The following is a 16100-nucleotide window of genomic DNA, read 5'->3' as shown; positions in this document are numbered from 1 at the left end:
AAGGGACTAACGCTGGAGGATTTCCCTTCTACTTCTCTACAGACGACCTCTAACATGAGATTTCTGTGCATATTTCTCTTCTGTAACCTCAACTCACAGAGAAGTCCAGGTTTTCCTTCTCTCCCAAAATTCATTAAAAAGCCTTATTCGAGCTGAGATCTTGTATACAAGTTCTCTGCCAAGAACAAATTTTTACAACTGAGTTTTAAGCTCCTTTTAAAAAAATCCAGAAATTTATAATGGAAATAGTGACAGTGCCCATGATCACAAGTACAGAAACATTATTGTGATAGGTAGCTCCTACCCCATCCAAAAGGAAAAGTTGGTCTCTCAATTGAATTCCACTTCTGTTACAATGGCCAGTTATGAGATCAGGAAAAAAACAGGTGCAAACAAAAAAAGCCTGCAGATTTAAACACTGCTGATGGCAGCACAAAGCCATTACCTTGGTCATTAAAGTCTGCTTGTGCATGTTTGGTTTTTTTTATTATTATTATTATTACTTTTAAGAACATCCTGAATTACTTTATAACTCATTCCTCCTGGGCAAACTCTTCTCCTAGTGTTCATCACAGGCTAACTTGGCAAATCTTTGAATTGTGCTTCCAAATTCTAATACCTTAGCCATTCCCAGAAATGATTAATACACTGATCTATATTCAGTTGTGTCTGTTTTACCTTTTGGCTCAGTCTAACGAAGCCCACTACCTCGCAGACACAGCTCATACGGTCACACCAGCTCCTTCTTGCTGACAGCCCACACCTCTGCACTGCAACTTGCCGTGAAATTCCCCCCCGAGATAAACTTTGCTTTCCAGTAAGAAATGCACGGCTGCATCCTGTAACAAACCCAATCTCGCAGGCTATATAAAAGTGGTGATGAGCTGCCTAGCTGCAGTCACTGGAAGAGACTGACCTCAAAGAAAGGAGCAGTGCCCACCTGTAGCAATGCACTCCTCTTAATATTCTGAACACCTTTCTGCTTCTCTTAACGCATACACAGTAAACACTGCAACGAAATGCAAAGGAAAGTAGAAATACAAGAAAAAAAATATGCGCTTGGTTGTGTTAAGAGCTACAAAGCCAAGCTGCTACCAGGCCATGTGGGAAAAGTGCCACAGCCTGAGCTCTGCAATGTCAAGTGTTAACCCCGTTTGACACTCCTGCAAAATTAATCTGCGAATGACAAAATTCAGAAGCATGGCTCAAAGACATGTGACTGTGAACCAGCCTTGACACCTGCTTATGTCATTAATAAAATATTTAATATATTAAGAACACTCGGTCTTCAAAAGCACTGACCGGTGTTGAAATGCGTTAGTCATCCAACAAGAGCTCTCACTTCAGCGCTGGAAATCACAGAACAAGGACACCAAATCAGACCTTTGCAAGGTAGCCAGCTCAAAGAGGACGCCTGGGCCGTGCTACCTGCAAACATTCATTACTAAAGATTACAGCTTGCCAGGCCTTTTTTTACCAGAAAGGAAGGAAATATCTCTCCCTTCTACTATATTGCATGGAATTATTTTGAGTCAGAGAGGCAACTACATTGGTCTTTCAACACACTAGTCAAACAAGCCGGGTAAATTCAAAGCTGCTTTGTACGGGTCTGCTGAACTCAAAACATCCTTCACTGCATTGATTTTCTTCTCTGGGTAAAAGTCACCATGGGATAACACTTAACAACTTTCTTTACCCAGAAGAAATTACTTCAAGAATATCTACACAGGCAAACAGTATTATAGAAAATGTGTTACTGATCTATTGTTTAAGCCACCTGAAAAAAGAAAAAAAAATCAAAGACCTGCACCCAGCAAAAAGTCAGGGCTTTCCATAAAACTAGGGAGAATCTAAATTTGTGTTCATTACTATTATGTATGTCATTTAAATAAGCTGTTTCCACAGCAACTTCCATCATGCAACTTAAGAGGTTTCAAGAAATATTTTCTTGAAACTCTATAAATGATAGGACTAAATCTCAGCTTCATTGCAGGGAAGTTTGGAAAGCAGCCTCTAGAAACAGCACCAGGAGTCTGCATCTCACCGAGTGTGTTTATGTTGTAAAAAAGCAAAAAAGTAAGCACTTTTATATATACTCACTCCTAAGATACCAGGATTTTCTTCACAGATTAAGTTAGGCATGAAAGTTCTTTGTTATGATTAGTTTTATCACACTGAATCCAAACGCTCTGGGTTATTAATCAAATCTTCTGACAGGTCTCCAGTAACGAAGCATGACTTGTAGCTAACAATGATTCAACATTCATCTTGAGCTGATAATACAGGAAAGGAAGAAGGACAAAGTTCTCAGACCCTACCCAGGCAGCTCACGGCTTTAGGAAACCCCTTCCATTTGCTTTCTCACCAGTAAAAGTGGTGTATTTGCTGGCTCTGACATGGCAAATTTTCCACTTGCCTGCTCCCATACTACCACTGTCAGCCATCCCAAAGACAGTTAGTGCCCTAAGTATCTACGTTGTCTGGAAAGCAAGGGACATGTGAAAAGCCATACCCTCTTAAGTAAAATGTTAAGTCCTCCACTTTTTTTTTTTTTAATTACATACCTCCTTACATTTTCCAACATGTTTTGAAAGTTGGGCTTGATGATCTTGCAGGTCTCTTCCAACCTAAATAATTCTATATAATTCTATGATTCTATGAAGTGGCTATTCAGCCTTAAAGCTAATTTATTATTTTACCAACCCACAGCATTATCTGAGGAAAACACTTCACACAGCAGTTTGTTCTTGGGCTGCCGGGGATCCGAATCCAAGCCCCTCTTCTTCATTTGTCACCCAAAGTCACCATTTCCACTTCCACAGCTGGGCTATACTGAGCACAGGCACTGCAGGGACAGAGTGTGCGTAAGGAGAAGGTAAATGAGGAAGATGATGTAGGGGCAGAGAGGGGCACTGCTAAGTGTTGAAGCATGAACACACTCTCCTGTGCTATTCTACCTACAGACTGCTGAATAAAGTATCTTTATAACCCCTAGCCCCCCACTTATACAGCACCAGGGGATGGCAAATGACACCAGGAGGTTGCACACTAGGCACTAGGAGCAGCTGCGATTCTTGCTTAAGAATTGCAACAAGCTGGGGGATGCTTGCTCCATGCCCTATGACACCCTCCTGCACACACACACCTTTTGGTGGCACCCACGGCTCCGTGGGCACGCTGCTGCGGCAGCACATCCCAAACCCCCCACTCCCTGCCCTGCTATTTTCAGAAGTTAATGCTTTTGCTGCCTTTTTGCAGATGATTAAATGACTTTTGCGGTCCCCGATCCAAAACAAATTAAAAGGGATACAAGTCCAAAAACATCCGGTGATAAGCGTGTGTTCCCAGTGAAACAATTACCCGGAAGGATTTGTCTTGTTAAACATACAAAAGGTTATCGATAACCTACCGGTTCGCACCACTTCTTCCAGCTCCGTGGAAGGACCGTTCCCCACTCCATACCAACGCACCTGTGCAGCTTGCCACGAGCAAATATAGCCAGTCACCTCCACCAAAGGTATCTTTAAGGAGCATGATCATACCAACTGTGAAAAGCTTCTGAAGAACAAAGATTATGTGCAATGCAAACTTGACTTCAAACCAAGTATGCGATCAAACCTGCTTCCTTGTAAAAACTTTATCAGGCTCCATCATAATAAAACTTAAGTTACTGAATTCTTAACTAATAATTTTCTCTCTAATTTGGCCACTTTGTAAAGTTGTCTTAAAGCCTCCCAGAAGTTATTTCACTGCATTATGCACAGTCCTGCAAGTAACATTAAAATGTTCTACCCAAACTTTACCATATGGATGGTTTTCATAAAGTCTTAAAACAGTTTTGCTTTCCTTGCCCAGAACAATTTGTACACCCACAGTTTTTCAAAGCCTTACTCAAGACAAATTAAAAATAAAGCTAATACTTCCAAAAACTGGATGAAAACCAGTTTCATTCTTACACATTCAACCATATATCTCTTATTCTATCGTGGCTTTAGGAGCTGCTCCCATCAAATTCCACTTCAAATGATACTGAAGAAAGTTATGAATTTTGAAGTGAAAGACGCAACTTGAACATCTAATAGCTTCAAAATTGCCAACGATATAAAAGAATGAGCTAGGATCAGCAACATCTACAAGCACTCAGAATTGACCAGATCTCTAAAGGAAAAACAAAGTTGCCATGACTGTTTGAAATTAGGAGTCAAGGTAAATTAATATACAAATCAGTCTCACTACAGACATTGTTCTCACCTGTATAAATATTTTGCATCAAGTCACATGAAACATATGGACATGGCAGCTACAGTGAAACAAGCATGCTGCAGCCCTCCAATACAAAAAGTAGTCTGTCTTATTTTTCTTTAATGATAAAATACAGAACTTTTACAGGTCTAAGTTACTCAAGCATATTAGCTGGAAACTTTGCAGGCTACAGTTCGTGTAACTACGTATTACTTGGGAATTTAAAGCACTCTTGTTCCTTTTGAACAGTCAAAAATTGCCACACAAGTACTACTGTACTCATGACCTCCACAGGGAGCGGCTCATTCCTGTCTAACAAGCCAACAACTCCTTAAGATGAAGTTTCCCCATCACTGGCCTAACATGCTCATCTATCACATCAGAAGAGTCACATGCACATGTATGATTTACTAGATTCTAGAGGTATTCACTTTTAATGAATAGTTAGCTTTTCCAAAGAAAACCCCAAACTACCAAAAGCTCAATCATATCTTGAAAACTCTGGGTCTTCCCTATTTTTCCTCTCCCCTCCTCTTGTATCCAAAGGGCAGCAAACATGTCAAGTTGTTATCCTGGAGTCACCAGTTACCCAGCTCCATTCTAGAAGAAAATACTTTCACTTAAGTCCTTCCACAGGTACAAAGTGATATGAAACCACTTCGACACGCACATTTTACTTTAATTTGGAAAAAATCACTAAACAGACTTACCAAATTTTGTCCATAAAGCATTGGCTTCAAAACAAACCTCTAAAGCTAGTTTTCTGCCCAGATCAAGTTTTACTGTAGAGTTGCACTCAATTTTCTAAGCTTGTAACACAGAAAGGTTGACTAACCTCAACTTTAACTACAGTGTTTACAAAAGTGTAAATATAACGTAATGTGCAACATATTAGGGCACAATTTAAGCATTTTTTCAGTGAAAGTTTTAAAGAGTCCTTCTTGTCTGTATTCACTGTCGTTTATCAAAGACACATGAACTGGGCTTTTCATTTTAAACTCAGTTATATTTGCTTCGTCACAGTCATAATATCAAGAAGACTGGAGTAGAAAAATCCCACTGTTTTGGGGTAGAATTTTTTTCACAACATGTATCAAAGATAATTAATTCTGTTTGGAGAGGGGGGCTTTTTTATCATGAAAAAAGGTTATGTATACATTGCTAAAGATACAAAGCTTCCCTGGCTATGGCCTAGAAAAGAATGGAGTTTTTGATAAGCCTGCATTGTTTTTCATTTCAGAGCTGAAGGGATGCAAAGCAGGCAGGAAGACATTTATTCTGATGTCTTTCTTTCTGAAAAAGACTTGAAAATTTTAAAAAGGTGGCAGCAACTAATAAAGCAGCAGAAAGCAAATTTAAAATTCCACTTTGATGTTTCACTGCGTTTTTATATCATAATCCTATACTGTACAGCATGTCCAACTATGGATGCAGCTAGGAAAACACTTGACCCTAAAAATGGTTGATACAATCTAAACAAAGAGCATTTCCTAAGGTTTCTTGCCAGCCAGGACTCAGGAACTGCACTCTATACCTCCTTCACACCACTTCTACAAAGGGAAGAGAATTTCTTTAACAGACACTAGGATGCAGAGCTGCTCAATAGAGGCCAAGCGTTTATTCTCATCTTGGTTCCTCATCTCACTCAAGCGACACAGATCCCCCATGCAATCAGCTGCTTCTGCATGAAGTTAAGGCTAAGAAGGAGAGGTACACAATATGACCCTTAATCCCTGAGATGTGGTAGGAGGAAACAATCCCTGCCTGCTGAGCAACAGAGGTGTTGAGGCAAGTCTACAAAGACAAAAAGAACAGGATGTGAAATTTCTGAATGAAGAGTATTTGACAAATACTTCTGGCTTTCTACAGTAATCGATCCCTGGCTGGGGAAACCACAGTGTTTAATCAGAGAGGGTGATACACAAGCGTTGGGAGCTCCGTTTCCTACTACCACAAAAGCCCAGCACAGAGTTATGTATATTTTGTTGTCTGCTGTTTTGTACAATGCCCTTCCCTCAAGCACTGATCCTCAGAATACATTATACATTGTTAGAGGAGATTAGTTTAACTGCAGATTATTTTTCTTTTTGCTCTCACAAAGCACTTAAAAGAAATCAGTGCTTGGAAACTGGAGCTCTGAAGCACAGTATAATAGTTTATTTACGATCATAGCAGCTGATTTCTCAAAGACAACCCTCAGGCCCCGGGACCATTCCCATGTCACTAAAGTTGGCTGTTTTAGTGATCTGCCACTCAGTCCCAAGAACCCAGTGTCATTAACCTGCTCAAGTGGCTTTGCTGGAGCAGAAGGGCGGACAGCTAATAACTGCCTACTGGACAATGTCGACTACTTCAATGACAAAAAACAATAGGGGAAAAAAATCAATTTTGATGTGTGCTCTTGGTTTTGTTAGCACTAGCAAAAAGTCCGCCCAAGGTCTCAGTCAGCTCATAGGAAATTACTGTACAGATGGAGACACTGCCCTGACAAGGCCAGCCTTCCCCTCCCAGCCTTTCCTTTATTTGACAGTTACGGCTGCCACCACACCTAGTCTTTGGGCTCCGTTATATCTTAGCCACTGATAGGAGTCCCCCCATGGGAAAGAAGGACGGTGGGACTAAAATGATGTCAGGTACCATGAAGAACATTTTCCCTTTTTGCTTCACAAACTTTTGAACCTTACAAGAGCGTAGCCATCCGCTTCTACAATTTTTTTTGTTCCTCTGCTAACGAATTTTAACAATGCATATCCTGCCAGGAAACATTACCATGCATTAGAGATAAAGCATTACATAAAAAGGTAAACTAAGTTTCCAAGACACGAATCTAAGCTGATAAACATATTACACCCACAGCTCAACAACTGTGCAAAAAGTAAAAAGAATAAACAGTTTTAGAGAAAGCTTCAAGAATATGGGGGAAAAAACAGGAAGAATAGATAATGTAATGCCACACTGTCAAAACACTGCCCTGACTATGTATGAAGCACAGCTACTGAACTAAATCAGATTAAACTAATGGCCATGCGTTTAACTTGGGTATGTCTGCATGGTACAGCACAGGCCCGAAGAGGTGAGCTCAAGTACCAGATGGCTTGCCAACACAGCACTCACCCATGGCATTAGAGCCCCTTCTGGGCTGGATAAACAAACTAGAGCCAGGCACGAGCACTATTCTGCTCGCCCAGGAGGCAGGGTGGTGATGCTGTGCAGCTCGTCAGTGGCTGAGGCACGCTGACTGTCCGGTGACGCAGCAGGGCACGCTCACTGGAACAGATCGCTGGTACGCTGTCTGGGCGCTGCTCGAATATGGAGAGGCTGAAAGAAATTAGCAGAGAGGTCCTACGCTGCCTCTCTAAACACGGCCACCAATTAGATGTTTAAGGGACAAATACATTTATGGGACAGCTGCAAGACAATGGCTGAGCTGAAAGGCCTTCTCCAAGCTCCACCATTGCTGGGCCGCTCTGCCAAGGCCGCGAGCCTAAAGATGAGGGGACGTCACTTGGTTAGAAAGACATCGAGCTGTTCCCTAGGAAGTCAGACTACGCAGGGCATAGTTCCCACAGGACTGTCACACAGGGCGGGGCTCTGTGGATGGGAGCCCTTAGAGAGGATGTCTGTCACCGCACAACCTCTCGCCTTTGTGCCTGACAGGAGAAGAGTTGAGCCTGAAGCTAAGCCAGCTGTAGTTACTACAAGAGAGACATGGTCAGCACAGGAAAGAACAGACAGGCAATCTGACCTCAAAAGAGGTGATAAAGCCTTAGAGGAAACTCATTTTAAAGAAAATAAATATGTCAAGGAAAGATAAGAGGTGGGCATGCGGCCACTGTACTATAATGCAGAACCCCCCACGCCACCCCACTCCCCTGCAGCCGTTAGGTCAAGAATTAGGAAAAGCTGCTGACATGGCCTTCCCACTCCACACAGCTCCTTTCCCCAGCCAGGCACAACCCAGTAAACACTATACCGCGAGGGATTTAAAAAGACCATAGCGAAAGATGCCAATTTCTACACAGGGTACAAACAAAGCGGTCAACGCTCATTCCAACCAACGAGCAAAAAGCAAGGAGAACACCACAAGAAGGATGTCCTGACAGCAAGCTAATTAGTCAAAACATAGCAGTTGGGATTTCCAAGCACCAACAAGCACTATGCAGGATATACACCTTTATTCAAAAACACAGAAGAGGATATTTCCAGATAGAACAGAGAATGACGTCTGGGGAATTCTTCAGTCACTTTTGTAACCAAAATACACAAGTGCTAGCTAGATCATGCCAAGTCTTCATTCTCACACTTCCAAAGCTGCTCAATTAAGAAGTATGTATTTTGGCACTGCTTTGTGTTTTAAAATAATATAGACAAAGCTAAAAAACAAAGAAATGCTTCAACCCCAGAAGACAATAAACCCAAATATGGCTGAACCATTAGCATACCGGAAACCTAAAAAAAAAACACATACAAGACAGACTGACTTTTATGAACCAGCTATTGCCTTACCTGACAGAAAACAAAAATAAACCTATAGAAACAATGAGAAAGACAGGAAACAAAAGTGATGCCTTTTCCAGCATAGTTAGAAGATGAGCAGTCTGTCCTGCCGTATTTTCCTAGAGCCACTACCAAATCTTTTTTAATGCCTCCACGAAGTTGAGGCTGGAACAAAAACTGGAAAGCTCAGATAGAATCTGGGACCTTCAAAAATGCACACCAGCTGTCTTATCAGTGAGCGCATGCTGAGAAATGATGTCAAGTGCACAACTACTGCAGCAGTGAGGAATTTGTTAGGAAAGATAATCAGGAAGCATTTTAATTTATCTTTCAGTGATTTGAGTGGCACCTCCAACGAGAAATTTGATTAAAAGAATCACTTGCAATTCTTCAAGGTGTTGCAGAAAGATGCTGCCACAGATACAGACTCCAGGGCATTGATTTGTATGTTAATTGGATTAAGGATAATCCCAAGTAGCTGCTGAAATAAGACTCCTTGCATTAGCAGAAACACGTAAGAAAACTGCTGTTGATGAATGAGCCTTACTGGTCACCTTCTACTGTTTGGTAGCGCACCAAGAACAGACTCATTCCCTGTTCTTGTGATGTGCCTACCAGTTAGGGCATTAGTTTCAAACTCTGAGCAGAAGGGAATCCTCCCATAGCAAATGATGTCAGGGAAGTAGGAGAGCAATGGGAGGCCAGGAGTTCTCCTCAGCCTGGCTGAACTTTGTCTCACCTGGAAGAAAACAGGAATGGTGTTTTGGGGAAGGCACAACCACCCTGGCCCTTTACAGCTAGCAGCATGCCGATTCTAAACCTATTAGACTAGAAGTAACTTTATCCTAGCGAGTTATAAATTTCCTTCTGCCAACAAATTTAAAGCATCCCATTGCTGATGACAAATATCTTCCTTATCTCCAAGAACCACTTGCTTATAAACAAGGTCCCACATCTTGCCCACATAACCTGTTGTAGAAAAATCCCTCGCTCCCATACCAGCGGCTGCTGCAATTCTTCATTTACATAAATCATCTCTATTTTAGATCCCCTGTCCCTCTGATTTATGGCTTTAAAGAAAAACAAACACGAGTTAAGGAAATAAGAGAAAAGAGTTAATGAGCCAACCTTAACAGCTTTGACCACATGCAAATACTGCAGCCAGTTGCCTTTTTTCTGCCAGCCGATAACAAGAACAAACATGCAGATAGATATGTGGCACTCTTCCGTCTCTTCAGAGCCTAGGATACTATCCAAAGCACCACATCTAGGGACTTTAAAGATCAACATCTTTTTAGTGTCATAGAAGTTCTTCATTTCTCCAGCTATCAAATCAAATTGGGGGTGCAATCTCCTTAAAAAAAAAAAAAATCTTGTTTGCTTGGGGCCTTTCTTTATAGTATAACATTCACTGTGCAAACTTTAGGCCAAATAGGACTTTTATCATCAGTATGCTTTATTTAAATTTATGTCTTATTATGTGGAACTGAAAGAAACCCAGACTACTGAAAACCTGGACAGTCTTTCAAGAGAACGTTTATAAAAAAGTTAAGTGAGTTTAACGTGCGTGACATTCCCAAAACCAACACCATCACAACAACAGGTATCCTGACACTCGTATAAGGTGCGGGCTCCAAATACTCATGTGATATCATCAAATACGTCTCCAAACTGGCAAAAAGCAAACAGTTCTAAGAAATACTAATTCCACAGGAACCAAGGACTAAGAAAAGTCCAAAATGATAGTGGTTATATAAGAGATTGGATTAAGAATAATCTACAGTGATGTGTGGATATTTACAGAAGACTTGGAAGAATAGAGTTTAAAACAAGAAGAAAAGTTAGTTGTTAAAGGAAACAATTTGCTGTACTAGATTATATTCATGTGACCAAGAAAAAAAATGAGCAGTAAAAGAGATCAGGTATTAAATGTTGGCTCGACTCCTGTTCTAAAGTTCAGGTGCCCCCACGAGCCCTCCCCCTCATTCAAGACACAGCTCCTCCAGAAGCACACTGAAATTTTGTGGTGTCTAATTCAGCTTCAAGTCACGCCCATCACTTGGGGCTTATCTGCCTTTATTCCACTGGGGATATAACGACTGACTGCATGCGAGATGAATAACTATTTAATGCTTGACTGTTCACCTAAAGGTAACATTTTTGTCCTGTTATATGCATCTATGCAGCCAAACCACATCTGTGATGTAATTCTGTGCTGGTAAAACAGGATGTAGTCAATAACAAGCTTGCCTTCTTCCCTACCTAATCATTTTGCCTTCTAATATCACTCTCATCCAGCCCAGTTAAAGAGGAAGGATTAAAAGGATACTAGGGTGTTCAAAACTGTTCATGTGATTTCATTATTTGGGGTCCTGGTTTTGGCTTTCCCATCAGACAGAGGCAGGTATTGACAGGAAAAGTCTTTCTCAGGAAGGTAAGGTCGCTTGCAACATCCAAAAAGCTGGCATTTCTGCCTCCTTGTTTTACACATTTGGGGGAGGCAAGGGAATAAAATCAGCACTTGGTCACAGCAATCTCATTCAACCTGTATCAGTTTAGTAACTCTATCGTTAAACACCCTAAAAAGCATGCCAGATCTTGCTATTAAAACTCACTGCATTAAGACTTTGATTCACCTCAAGTGGTATTTGATTAAGAAATTGTGAAAGCAACATCTGGAAGATCAACAAATTTAATGCTGTGTATCTTTCAGTGAGCAACACTTCCTATTTTCTCAGGTTTTTTGCTATCACTCTACTATATTACTGTTCCATACCCAGCCTAAACAAAGCTAAACAAAGCCTGGAAAGAGCCATGCCAGCTCACTGAAGGTCTACCAGCCCCAGCATTGTGGAATAAAGTGTGGTCATCCAACAAATGGCACAATCAGAAAGCACGTAATGAAGCTTCTCCAGCGTCCTCCAGTTTTCCAGGGAGGTGGGTGCACATACACAGGTACAGCCATCAGCTTATAACCCTCACTGCAAAGTCTACAGCAAAACAAAAATACAGCTGCCCTTTCTCCCTACAGCATCCATCAACCTTTCAGATTTGTTAAAGCTCTGCTTTTCTGGACATCTTCCTAGCTGGCTTCTTAAGCTTCCCACTCTACTCCTGGATATCATGAATTCCACTTGAACGCTTTTAACGTGCCAGAACACTTACTATTTCAATAATGACTTCTCCAGAACTTTTTTTTTTTTTTATTATTATGAATGTAATGTTTCCAAACAACATTCTTTGAGACTCAAACAGTATTGCTGTGATAACCCTGTAAGAACCCTATCTCCTCCTGAGTTACTGTTATCCTTACACTAGCTGGGAGATTTTGAGAAGAAACTGACTCTCAGAAGAATTTGGTTGAAACAAATCATTATTCACTAGGGCAAATTCAAAGCTAGCATCCCCTCTGGACAACTGATGGTTCATAGGTTTACACCAACAGTTGGAGGTGGTGGCTTGCCAGGATACGTAGCTCTGCTCAAGTTATACACGGTGATATTTGTGACTTGTTTGAATCAAATTGTTCCTTCTCTGTTTGTTTGTAATTATGCCAACAACATTCGCAGCTGGAAAAAGTGAATTGTAGCATATATCTTCTGTACAGAAGGTGTTTAAATATTTATCTGATGTACGGCCTTAAAAGAGGCAGTTCTAAGATTTCCTGCTGCGTTGAATTTTATCTGACACTTCCGTCGAACAGAATATGCTTTCCTGGGCTACAAAGAATGACTATTGCCATCATTCAGACACTTCATGACTAAAACACGGGACCTACCACCCAGCAGCACACACCGTATGTAAACCAGCAGTCCTGCAGCCCTGGCCATGGAGACCTTCCGATAGGATCAAACGCACCACCTGAAAATACTGCAAAGCAACACTTCAAGCCAAGGAGGAAATAATTCATGAAACAACAGCAACAAAAGATACCATGTGCAGGCATTGATTTTTGGAGAAATTGGTAGGTTAATCTCTTATTATATTATTTTATACACATTTTATATATGTAATATATATTATCGTTTGAATATACCACTGCTGCAAATAGATGCAGAACCAGAGACCTCTCCTGTGTGTTGTAGCAAGCAATAGGAGGAAGCAATAGGAGGTTGGCCCCCAAAATTCCTTTCAGACAATCTTGAGCAGAACAAGTCAAATATGCAGCATGAAGTCCTTATGAGTACTATTTTCAGACGAAGACTCTGAAAGTTCACCCATAGCATGCAATGCGTGAGACGGTTGTCATGAAAAACATTCCACATTATAAACTACTATTCTAAAAGCACCAGAGATTGGGCCAGGAATCCAAGCCCCAAGTGATATCAAGTGACTTATTATGCTATTTCCTTCTACCAAAGAAATTACATCTCACAAGAAAAACCAAAACAGATATCTGAAATAGAATAAATTCTCTCTGGCAACTAAGCAGAAGGTAAAAGAGCAAAAAGAGGCTGTGAGGAAAGATGGGTTAGGTTTATCCTTTATACTGACACTTTGCTTCCCTCCTTGATGAGCTTGAGAAATATTGCTGTAATCATCATATCAACATTTTTTGCCTTCCAGTAATTATGTCACTGTATAATTGAAGCTCCTGAAATTGATGTAAGCACAAGTCTATAAAATATAATAAAAACCCACGGATGGAACTTAAAGTAGTGAAAATCAGTCAAGAAATAAAAGCACTGTTTTTCTTCTTTATCAGAGTAATTGACAGGGTCTGAGGTAAGTTCTCCATCACTGGTTATCTTTTATCATGACGTTCTTCCACAAACTGAAGGCGCAGATTCAGGGAAGTCCTACAGCCTGAATTAAGAGGGGGACAGGCTAGCTGACTGCAATGATACTCTGACTTCATTTGTTAAGAGTAGGTTAAGTACCTGGAAAAACAGTCTAAGTCAAATACCTTACTTTGCAACAGCTAAATATTTGAAAGTTACCATAGCACCTCAATATTCCCAAGATGTAACACAAGAGGACAAGAGAGGAACTTCTGAAATACCGCCTCCAAATGTGGTCACTGCAGCACACCCCGCTCTAGCCTGGTACGGAGCCAACGGCTACCTTCTTCTGGAGCACAAGATAACCAAAATTCTGAGACAAAACATCTCTCCCCCAACCAGCGGTGCCCCGCTGAAATTGCTGGCTCTTGGGCCAAAATAATAGCGAGCACAGAAATATGAACTGACAAACTGATCATCACTGAACACCACGCAGCTCTCCCAGAGGACGTATGAAGAAAAGGAGCTTTCAGACCAGACAAATTAAGCACGGGGGAGGACCACAGTAGCTCATCCAACCACTTGATACACGCGCTGGGAAGGACACAATGTTGAGAAATTCAAGCCTGATAAATTTCCCACCACTGAGCCAGGAAGCGGAGGCTTGGAGGAAGAAAATACCGCTTGCCACTCAAGAAGGTATTGCATAAAGTATAACCACACGTCTAGAATACTTCAGCATTCCCTTGCATTTCCCAGTGGCACCACCCATTACAGGCTCAGAAGAACACAGCGCATCCCTAGAGACACTTACCTCCAGAGTTTTTCCTCCCACTGGCATTTGACCCACAAAAACTGACTCACTGGGTACAGGGCAGCTCCCAGCTATCTCAGCTCTTCAAGCAAACACGCAGATTTCTGTAGCCAAAACCTACCACTTCACCAGCCCACAAGGTTTTCCCCCTTCCTCTGGGTTACACATAAGCTGAACTGGGGTTCTCGGTCAGGCAAGACCTGCCTTTGCTGGGAGGCAGCATCACACCGACTTTGCACTCGGAAGGTCCGTGGCAGGACTGGGCTGCACCAGTCAAGGGAAAATCTCCCCCAGAGCATCCAGGGGCCGTCCAGGGTGCTTAAAACACCGGAGGTGCAGACCTGTCAGGCTTACAGCCTGTTATCTTGTGCAAGACACAGGTTTACCAGCAAAAAAGGCAGCTTAGTTCTCAGTGGAGTACAAACTAATGGGGAGGGAATAGCGAACCATAAAAACGATCAGCACGCACAACTCAATCCTAACAAGCCAATATGTACAGAGTCTATAAAGGCTCTTCAGAGAGCATCAGTTATACCATACAGCTGATTTACATTTTTCAAGGAAATAATTGAAGCTGTTCAGCTTGCTCCAAAGGCCCAATGGGAAGGAGAAAACCCTCAAGATACCTATGTGGCAGCTTTGCCGCAGCATGAGACTAAACAAATGGAAAAACCTAAAATAGCTTGCGACGGTTTATCATTAATCAGTATGAATTACTTGGCAGAATGCAGTATCTTTCAGTGCAACTTTGTGGCACCTTTCCCAAAGAACTAATACAAACACGAGCGCATAGCGAGAGATTCAGGGAACAGGGGAAAAGGGATGTCATCGCTGATTAAGTTGCTGATGGCAAGAAACAAAAAAATAACACTACATAGGGTAGCACCTGTGTGGCTGAAAAACATGACTGGCATGTTCCAGCTACTTCATTTGGCAAGGTTAAATTCACCACAGAAGAATCATAACCATACTACAAAACACTGAAGTCTTCTGAATTGCCTCCTCGCACCGTTCTCCAGACACCATTTCTCCAACAGTTTTATTTCAGCATTTGCCCAGATCGGATAGAATATTCTGAACTCTTCCTCTTACAAAATCACTCATCTATTCACAAAAGAGCATTACTGTTGAACATATGAAGGTATGAGGATATAAGAGAGGGGCATTATCTTTCTTCAGAGCCAGTGATATAACTGTAAAACTGCAGAAAAAGCTTCCAGCCCAGGCAACTTGTATCAAGATTACAAAGAGGCCCTTGTGCTGGCAGATCCTGGCAGAAGATCTAAGTACCCAAACTATTCCATTTTTGCAACTATATGACACGACCTAAAACTAAATATAATTTATACATAGGCATTTGGTGCTCCAAATTTACAGTAATCATCACAGCCTTTCTGAACTCTGATTTGGACTCTTGAATAGATATCAAAGAACTTTTGCTTTGACCCTCAGCATTGGTTTTCAGAGGTTGCATGGATAGTAGCAGACCTCTTTTCTATGTTTGCATATGGATATACCTGTAATGCTTTAGTTCCCACTTATGATCACCTTTTGCAGAAGGTAGTTTCGCAGTTACATGCCTTTATATATAACAGGTCATTAACACACTGTATGCACCTTTAAAAGGAATAGAAAAGTTTTAATGGGTTTCCAACCATCACTCTGATTGCTAGTAGATTTAAACAGAGAAGGTAAGTTCCATGAATGACCAGATTGCAGACCTTGCATTTGCAAGCCTAAAAATCATAACTCCGCTTCAGACAGGCAGAGAAGCTAGCTAGAATGAGTAAAAACCACCAGCCCAAAATAGTTCAGACTAGTCTCCA

General features: G+C 41.4%; 1 protein-coding gene across 4 annotated transcripts in view; it reads right to left on the bottom strand.

Annotated features, from left to right (window-relative positions):
- DIS3L2 (DIS3 like 3'-5' exoribonuclease 2) overlaps nt 1-16100 on the bottom strand; it is a 192424-nt gene that overhangs the window by 144576 nt on the left and 31748 nt on the right. The gene's annotated exons all lie outside the window — the stretch shown is intronic.

Source organism: Anser cygnoides, chromosome 9, assembly GCF_040182565.1.
Source record: "Anser cygnoides isolate HZ-2024a breed goose chromosome 9, Taihu_goose_T2T_genome, whole genome shotgun sequence".
NCBI classification, from domain to species: domain Eukaryota; kingdom Metazoa; phylum Chordata; class Aves; order Anseriformes; family Anatidae; genus Anser; species Anser cygnoides.
This window is presented reverse-complemented; position numbering and strand designations above follow the sequence as displayed.